The sequence below is a fragment of the Octodon degus genome, unplaced genomic scaffold, assembly GCF_000260255.1.
Source record: "Octodon degus isolate 3935 unplaced genomic scaffold, OctDeg1.0 scaffold00163, whole genome shotgun sequence".
In the NCBI taxonomy this organism is placed as follows: domain Eukaryota; kingdom Metazoa; phylum Chordata; class Mammalia; order Rodentia; family Octodontidae; genus Octodon; species Octodon degus.
The window spans coordinates 2,164,988-2,174,056 of record NW_004524739.1 but is presented as its reverse complement, the minus strand read 5'-3'; positions in this window follow the sequence as shown (position 1 = coordinate 2,174,056).

Sequence of the window (9,069 nt, the reverse complement as noted above, 5' to 3'; positions counted from 1 at the left end):
AAAAAAAAAATCCTACAAAAGTATTGGTATTGTTTCTAAAAATGTCCTCATTAAAAAAAAAAAAGCTTAGTGGCCAGGGAGATGGCTCAGCAGAATAAGTGCTTCCCTGGCAAGTGTAAGGGTCTGAGTTCAATTCCCGGATCTGCAAAAAACCTTAAATGTATATATAAATTATTAAACTAGAATTAACAAACATGACAAATGTTTTGCTCTTAATTGTAGGCATTGCAAAGAAAAAAATTGTAGGCGTTGCTCCTGTATTTTTACAAAACTGCAAGTTTTTCAACATATATCCAGTGTTCTGTGTAATATTCCATAATCCAACTGCTTTAACATAAACATACCCGCAATTCAAGTACATCCTACAATAATAAAATTTGAAAAAAAAAAATCCTTCCCCAATTAGGGGCTTTCGGGTTAGCTCAGTTGCTTAAAGTGCCTGCTTGGGCAGAATCAGTCAGGCACAGGGGACCGAGGTTTGATCCCCAGCTCCACAACCTCACCAGACTGGCCCACCCCCGGCCAAAAAATATTTTTTCTTTTTTTGGTAGGTCGGGGGATTGAACTCAGGTCCTTGTGTTCACCAGGCAAGTGCTTATTCTACTGAGCTATCTCCCTGGCCCCATATACTCAACTTTGATGTTGCATCTTGAATGGCCTACCTTCAAAAATGTTGAACCTTAGCCAGGCATGGTGACAGGCACATGTGATCCTAGCACTGGGGAGGCTGAGGCAGAAGGATCACTGTGAATTTGAGGCTAGTCTGGTTACAAAGCAAATTCAAGGCCAAAACAGAAGTTTAACCTTGAAGCCTTAAAACAATCTAGATAACTTTTTTTTTTTTTTTTTTGGTGGAACCAGGGATTGAACTCAGGCCCTTGCACTTGCCAGGCAAGCGCTTATTCTACAGAGCTACCTCCCCGGCCCCTAGATAAGTTGTTGATAGACTAGTTTGGTGGAACAGTTGGCATGGTAGAGCATGTGCTCTTAATCCCATAGCTGAGGAGGTTGAAAACAGGAAGATAATGAGTCTGTTTGATCTGTGATCTGCGTAGTGAGACACTGTACCAAATACATTAAAAAAAAAAAAAAAAAAAAAAAGAATAGTTGGGTGGCTAATGTTTGTAATCCCAGCACTGTGGGAGGCTGAGGCAGGAGGATGGCAAATTCAATCAATTCTGGGTAATTTATTTCTTCATTTGTTTATTTATTTAACGTATTTGGTACAGGGTCTCACAATGCAGCTCAGACTCATAGTGATCCTCCTGTTCTCAGCCCCCCTAGTGCTAGATTTAGAGGCGCATGTGCACCATGCACCCAGGGATGGGGCCGGCACAGTTTACGTTGCTGGGGATCAAACCCTGATCCCTGCACTTGCCTAAGCAGGTGCTTCATCCACCGAGCTATCTCATCAGCCCCAAGTCTGGGTAATTTAATGAATTAGCAAAATACTGTCTCAGAATTTAAAAAGAAAAAAGAACTAGCTATGTAGATCTGTGAAGGCCCTGGGTTCAATTTCCCAGTCTGTCTGTCTGTCTGTCTGTCTGTCTGTCTCTCTCTCTCTCTCTCTCTCTCTCTCTCTCTCTCACACACACACACACACACACAGCATAAATCAGAAGCTTAGAATCCCAGTACTCAGGAGGCTGAGATAGGAGAATCGCTGAGAGTTTGGAGGCAGTCTGGATAACACAGTAAATTCAAGGCCACTCTGAACTGCAGTGAAACCCTGTGAAAACAAAAACAAAATGAAACAAAAAATTAAAAAACCAAAATGAAGGCTGGGGAGATTGCTGGGTAGTGTATTCTATGTGCCTGCCTGGCAAGCGCCTTGCCATGAAATGGTATGGTGGCACAGCACTGGGGAGGCTGAGACAGGAGGATCACTATGAGTCCAAGTTGGGGCCAAGGAGATGGCTCAGTAGAATAAGTGCTTGCTTGGCATGCGCAAGGGCCTGAGTTCAATCCCCGGTTCTGCAAAAAAAAAACAAAACAAAACAAAAAACAAATAAAACTATGAGTCCAAGTTGTGTAGCAAGATCCTGTACCAAATAAATAAATAAATACTAAGAACAAAAGCTGAAGAGGTTAACCAAAGTCAGTGACCAGGTTCTACGGCATCCGGCAGCTACGGCTTACAAGGAAGAGCCATGCTGACTCCCCCGCTCTCCTTCAGGTCCACAGATGCGCAACTTCTACTACTGGAGTAGTTGCTGTTTGCTGCTCCTAGCCCGCCTGTGTAATACTGCGCTGGAAATCACTGGAGTTTTCCTGTAAAACATCGCCATGTGGATACTTGTACTATGCCAGCCACCACCGCTGCCCATAGCCACCATTCAGCTGTCCACTGGCTAGGCCACCATCACTGTGCTAGTCTGATAAGCCCATGCCTCCCATCACTTGGCCATAAGCACCACTGCTTGTTCCTGTTGTAGAATTCAAGAAGAGTTCTCCATATCTGTGTGAATTTTTCACTTTTTATTCTGAAATCACCCAGGCTGGCTCTGAACTTGTGATCTTACTGCCTCAGCCTCTCAAGTAACTGGGATTACAGTTGTATACCCGTGCTCTCTGCTTCAGTAAAGATTCTGATGATAATATGAAATTTAGTTATTTATTTATTTGCAGTACTAGGACTTTTTTTTTTTTTTTTTTTTTTTTTTTTTTTTTTTTGGCAGAACCGGGGATTGAACTCAGGCCCTTGCGCTTGACACAGAAGCACTTATTCCACTGAGCCATCTCCCGGCTCCCCAGTACAAGGACTTGAAGCCAGGACCCAGCATGTGCTATGTGCTCCACTAGTGAGCTATTTCCTGCCTCCCTGGTCTAGTTATAAAACTGAAAGTTTATTTCTGGAAACATTATTAATGCCTAAAATAGGTCCTTGGTGGAGGTGGGGAAGGAGAATATAGAGTTGAATCATGCACAGAATCTGGCAGCCACATTCAAATAGGCAAGGAACACAGACGCAATATAAATAGTTCTGATAAGCAGACCTCCCAAATACTGTCCACATCCCCGCTGGGCACAGAACTTTCTCACCTGCACTGTCCAGGTTGTAGTTGGACATGTGATGGGTCATAATTTGGTTCTTTGGTTTCTGAAATATGGTATAAGTGGCCAGGCGTGGCAGCATATACATATGACCCTAGCACGCTGGGACGCGGAAGCAGGGGAATAACAAGTTCAAGCCCTGCCTGGGCAACTTTTGAGAGACTTGTCTCAAAATAAAAAAAAATACATATAAATGAGCTGGGGCTATAACTCAGTACAAAGGCCCTAGGTTCAAACTCCAGACTGAAAAGCATTTTTCAATAAACTGGTTGTGTGGTGCACACCACAAGCCCAGTACTTGGGAGCCTGAGAATCACTGTAAGCTCGAGGCAAGTCTGGCTGTATAGTTAAGTCTGTGGCCAGCCTGAACTCCATATAGCAAGAACTTGTTTCAAAATTAAAAACAAGGGGCTGGTGAGATGGCTCAGTGGTCTAAAGCACCTACTTGGAACAAGCTTAGCAAAGCACGGGGACCGCGGTTCAATCCCCAGCACCACATGCCAGCCAGCCTGCCCCCTGGTGGGCTGAGCTGGCCACACACACACACACACACACACACACACAAATAAATAAATAAATAAAATAAAATAAAGCATGCATACATTTAAAAAAAAAACAAAATTAAAAACAAAACACAACAAAGAATTCCTCTTTATGAATTCTCTTAGAAAATAGGGAAGAACTATCAACATTGAATCTGAGTATGAGGAATCAACAGCCAGATGGGGCTTGTGTTTTGTAGTTTTCAGTTCTCATAAAAGCAATACTCTTACTTAGGGACCTGCATGCACTTCCGCCTCTTAGGAGGCCTCTTAGGAGGCTGATGCAGGAGGATTGTCATGAGTTTAAGACCAGTCTGAGATACATAGTAAGACCCTGTCTCAAAAACAAAACAAAACAAGTAATATGCAGACCCCTTGATGTTTCGTTTACCTGGCCCTTGTCTGAACATGAATTTGAAAACTCTGGATAGAATTAAGATTCCTCAATGACAGTCAAAGCCCCATGACAGTTTTGTTCATGCTTTCCACCTTCATTTCTCTCTGCCTTCTTTGCTGTGGTGCTGGGACAGAGCCAGGTCCATGAGTGCCGGTCAGGGACTCCACCAGGACCACAGCCACAGGCCCATCTCCCACCCTGTGGACACACAGACCTGCTCAAGGTCAAAGTGTAGGTCAACATAAAAATGGGTATTAGAACCAGCATTTCTCATCTCACTAGGCTCTTTTAACTACTTCATTTGATAGTTAAACACTCATTGTTGTAGCCAGGATATGCAAAGGAAAAGATTTAATAAGGACACATAGTTTATAGTATTATTTTATAATAATCACCCAAAGAGTCAAATGTAAAAAAGTGCAGACCAGTCCATGCACTCAAGCCAAAGAGCTGAATGAGGCCTGAATCCCATAGCAATGTCCTCTGTGAGTATAACTGTGGGCCAAGAGCCCACAACAACGTCTCATACAGGCCTGTTTCACGGATCAGCACTGGGAAGACCCGAAGTTCAGTGGTAGAAGCTACAAAGTCTGTGCTAACAGGATGAGGGATCTGCACTAGAGCAAGGGGGTGGTGCTCAAGGTAAGGCCCAGAGCTCCCTTGACGAGAACCATAGCCATCCTCAGGGACAGCAAAGACCCTCAATCTCCTCTGATGATGAGAACAGTTCAGTTCATGTCAAGAAAGCCAACATGACAAGCTTCTCAGGAGAATCAACAGAATCTTTTATGTTGTTGGCAACAATCCTCAGGGGGGCCTTCCACACCCAGCACCACGCTGATTCAGTTCAGGTGAGTGTTACAAGTTGACTACTAACCCAGGATACTGATTCACTTATTTATTTATTTTTTTAAAATGATGATTCTTTTTTTTTTTTAATTTTTTTTTAAATTTATGTGTGTGTGTGTGTGTGTGTGTGTGTGTGTGTGTGTGTGGCCAGCTCAGCCCACCAGGGGGCGGGGCTGGCTGGCATGTGGTGCTGGGGGATATGAACCGCGGTCCCTATGCTTTTAGTTTGTTCTAAATAGGTGCTTTAGACCACTGAGCCATCTCACCAGCCCCTCACTTATTTATTTTTTTGAGACAGAGGCTCACTGAATTGCCCAGGCAGGGCTCAAATTTGCTAATTTCCTGCCCCACCTTCTGAGTGCTGGGATTATAGATATGCACCACCATATGTGGCTTTTCTTTTCCTTAAGAGATGGAGATGCTATGTTTTCTGGGGTGGCTTCAAACTTTTGAGTTCAAGGGATCCTACCTCAACCTGAGAGTAGCTGGGACTCGGCCTGTGTCAACGCACCTGGCTCTTCCTCAATAACCTTTTTTTTTTTTTTTTGGCAGAACTGGGGATTGAACTCAGGCCTTTGCGTTTGCAAGGGAAGTGTTTATTCCACTGAGCCATCTCCCTCATTAATTTAAGCATTCATAATTCTGGATTAAGAACAAGGGCAATTGAGCTATTTTGCATAAAACTAAGTGGAATAAGATATCCAGGAGTAGAAATTTTGCTCCCTGGTTGCACAACCTCACTTATAGCTCTCACTCCTCCGCCTTGTGGTATGGAGGCTTGAATTTAGGGTCTTATGCATACATAGGCAAGTACTCTACCACTGATTTAGGTCACCTGCTCACCCATTGTTATTTACTGTTCCCTTTACCCCAGTGAGCTCTATAGCACACTTCTGTTCAACCACATAAAGCCTCTTTCATCTCAGAGCTCCTGAGACTAGGACTCCGCTTGTAATGGTCGTTATGTTATTACATCTTCTTATTTTATTTTATTTATTTATTTGCGGAACCGGGGATTGAACTCAGGCCCTTGCACTTGCCAGGGAAGCGCTTATTTCTTTTTTTAATATATTTGGTACAGAGTCTCACTGTGCAACTTGGACTCATAGCGATCCAGTTTTCAGCCTCCCCAGCCTTGAGATTACAGGTGTGTGCCACCACATGTGGTCTCAGTGACACACTCAGTGAGCATGGGGGCAGAGCCAGTGCAACATGTGGTGCCAGGGATCGAACCCTGGTCTGAGCTTGCCTAAGCAGGCACTTAGTCTGCTGAGCTATCTCGCTGGCCAGTTATTGCATCTTCTAAGGTGCTCCTTTGTCAGCTAACGCTTTAGGGTGAAACTGTACAAGGTCACTCTATAGAAAATGATTCACCTCCACCCACTTGTGTGCTCCCTTCTCCTGGTTTATCTATCTTCCACCTTACATGTGTACTTGTTTACTTCCTCACAAGATCCAGGAGTGCAGGATTTTAGTTTTGTTTATCTTCAGCACTTAGCACAGTTCTTAGCATATAGCAGATATTCAATAAACATTTTATTTTATTTTTTTAAAATTTATTGGGGCTGGGGAGATGGCTCAGTGGAATAAGCGCTTCCCTGGCAAGCGCAAGGGTCTGAGTTCAATCCCCAGTTCTGCCAAAAATAAAATAAAATAAAATAAAATAAAATAAATTTATTTATTTAGTGTGTGTGTGTGTGTGTGGCCAGTTCAGCCCACCAGGGGGCGGGGCTGGCTGGCACGTGGTGCTGGGGGATTGTGGTCCCTGTGCTTTGCTTAGCTTAGCTTGTTCTAAGTAGGTGCTTTAGACCACTGAGCCATCTCACCAGCCCTAAACATTTTATTTTAGCTCTGGGTATGGTGGAGCCTGAATACAATCCCAGCATTTAGGAAGCAGGATGATCATGAGTTCATGCCCACTTAGTGAGACACCATCTCAATTAAAAAAACAAAAACAAAAAAAAACCCCTTTAATAAAATTTAAAATAGTGTTGTACTTCTTATTGAACATGACGGCATGTACCTGTGATCTCAGCATTCTGTGAGGCTGGGGTAAGAGGATCCCAAATGAAACCTAGACAGGGCAATTTTGTAGGATTCTGTCTGAAAATAAAAAAAAAAAAAAAAAAAAAAAGGAAAGGGCTGAAGATGATCATGAGTTCAAGCCTATTTAGAAGATGTACCTCACTGTGAAGGTTTTGGGTTCAATGGGAGGGGGGGGAGACTGCTTCAGAAGTCAGGAGAGGATGAGATTAGCTTCCTTCTCCCAAGAAGCTGGAGGCAGGAGACCAAGCTAGAGGGTCATCTTTGGAATTGTCCACTTACAATTTGGAATGTCCTAAAGGCAACCTGAGAGTTGTCAGCAGAGTGGGGATGTGGGATGGAGGGCAGATGCTAAAAGGAATTCCTTGGGCTGACACGAGTGGTGTTAGAAATTCAAAGCCATACAGCTACATACGTAAATTCAGCAGCTGGTATACTGCAGCTCTGAATGCTATGGTACTTAAAACTAATCAGTTGCAACCAGTTTCAGATTTCTTTTTGCCTTCCCCATTTCCAACGCTTGACTACAACAGAACAAAACAAAAACCATATACACAAAATCCCCTTTATATTGCAGTTGTTTTCCTCAGCGCTGGGAATCAAACCCAGGCCCTTGCCCAGGCTAAGCAGGAGTCTCCATTAAGCTATACCCCCAGTCCTAGTTTTTGCTTATTCCCCCAGCACTGTGGACTGAAGTCAGGGCCTCAGCAGTGAGTTACAGCCCTAATCCTGTTTATTTTGAGGCAGGATCTTACTAAGTCACTAAACTGTCTAGGCTGATTTCAAACTTGCAGTCCTGCTTTAGTCTGAGTGCTGGATTACAAACATGTGCTACCATGCCTGGCTGTATTTTTTTTTTTTTTAAATGATTCCTATCTGGTTTAAAAGACAGTTCATAAAAGCAGTAATTATAAATACATGTTAACGAGCAAGTGATATATAAAATTTCATTGGTGACAATAAACAGTATAAGGTGGGGTAAGAAAGCTATAGCAGAGCAGAAATGTTTTGCGGGGCTGGAGATTAAACCTAGGGCCTTGTGTGTGTTAGATAAGTACTTTACCACAGAGCTACTCCTCCAGGCCTTTTTTAAACTTTGGGACAAGGTCTCACTAAGTTGCCCAGGTTTGGTTTGAACTTGTGACTGATCCTCTTGTGAGTCTCCCAGAGTGCTGGATCACAGACGTGCACCCCCACACTTGCCTTGGCTTCTTTAGGCTTTATCATTGAATTGTTCTAAAGGCCTTTGTGTAATAGGGTCTTAGAACAAATGACTCATCCCAGTTCTGTCCAAATAGTGTATTCAACTGTTGAATTAAAAATGTTAAGGGCCGGGGAGATGGCTCAGTGGAATAAGCACTTCCCTGGCAAGTGCAAGGGCCTGAGTTCAATCCCTAGTTCCACTAAAAAAATAAACTCCAACTTTTGGGCCAGGGCAATAGCTCAGTAGAATAAGCACTTGCCTGGTAAGCACAGGGTCCTTAGTTCAATCCCCGATACACCCCCCCAAAAAAAGAAAGTTAGCTGGATGTGGTTGTGACTCAGCAAGATCTTATCTCAAAACTTAAAAAAAAAAAAAAAAAAAAACAAGAGCTGGGGCTGCAGCTCCACATCAAGGCCCTGGGTTGTTCAATTTCTAGTACCACAGGACAGACTCCTGTGTTCATTATCTTCCTGCCTCAGCCTCTCAGACTACAGGGATTATAAACACAAACCACCACAGCTGGCAGCTGTATATGATTTATAATTCCAGTTGTCTCAATCTGTAAAATTTGAATGAGACCAATATGTATGATGAGTTCTTTAATCATTACATCTTTTGAAATAATCCTCTCTTGTTCCCCAGGCTGCTCCTGACCTTTAAAGCTTTCTCTGAATACTTGGTTCCTAGAGTTGGGGGAGTCCTCTTATCTGTGCCACGCCTCTCCCCTCTCAGCCCCGCCTTATTTTGTAGCACTCATCACATAGCACTTGTTTGTAAGTTCCCTGTTGCAGGCTCTGTTTAATTCCCTTTAGTACACAAGTAGTGTCTGTCCTACTACACCTTTGGGATAGAAGAAAAAGGAATTGGACAAGTTCACTGATGACAATTTATTACGTTTGCAGTATACAGACCAAATAGTAATTAGACCAGGATTATGTCTATATAGAAGTGGGCAAAGATAGATGCCATTCTGGGGGGGG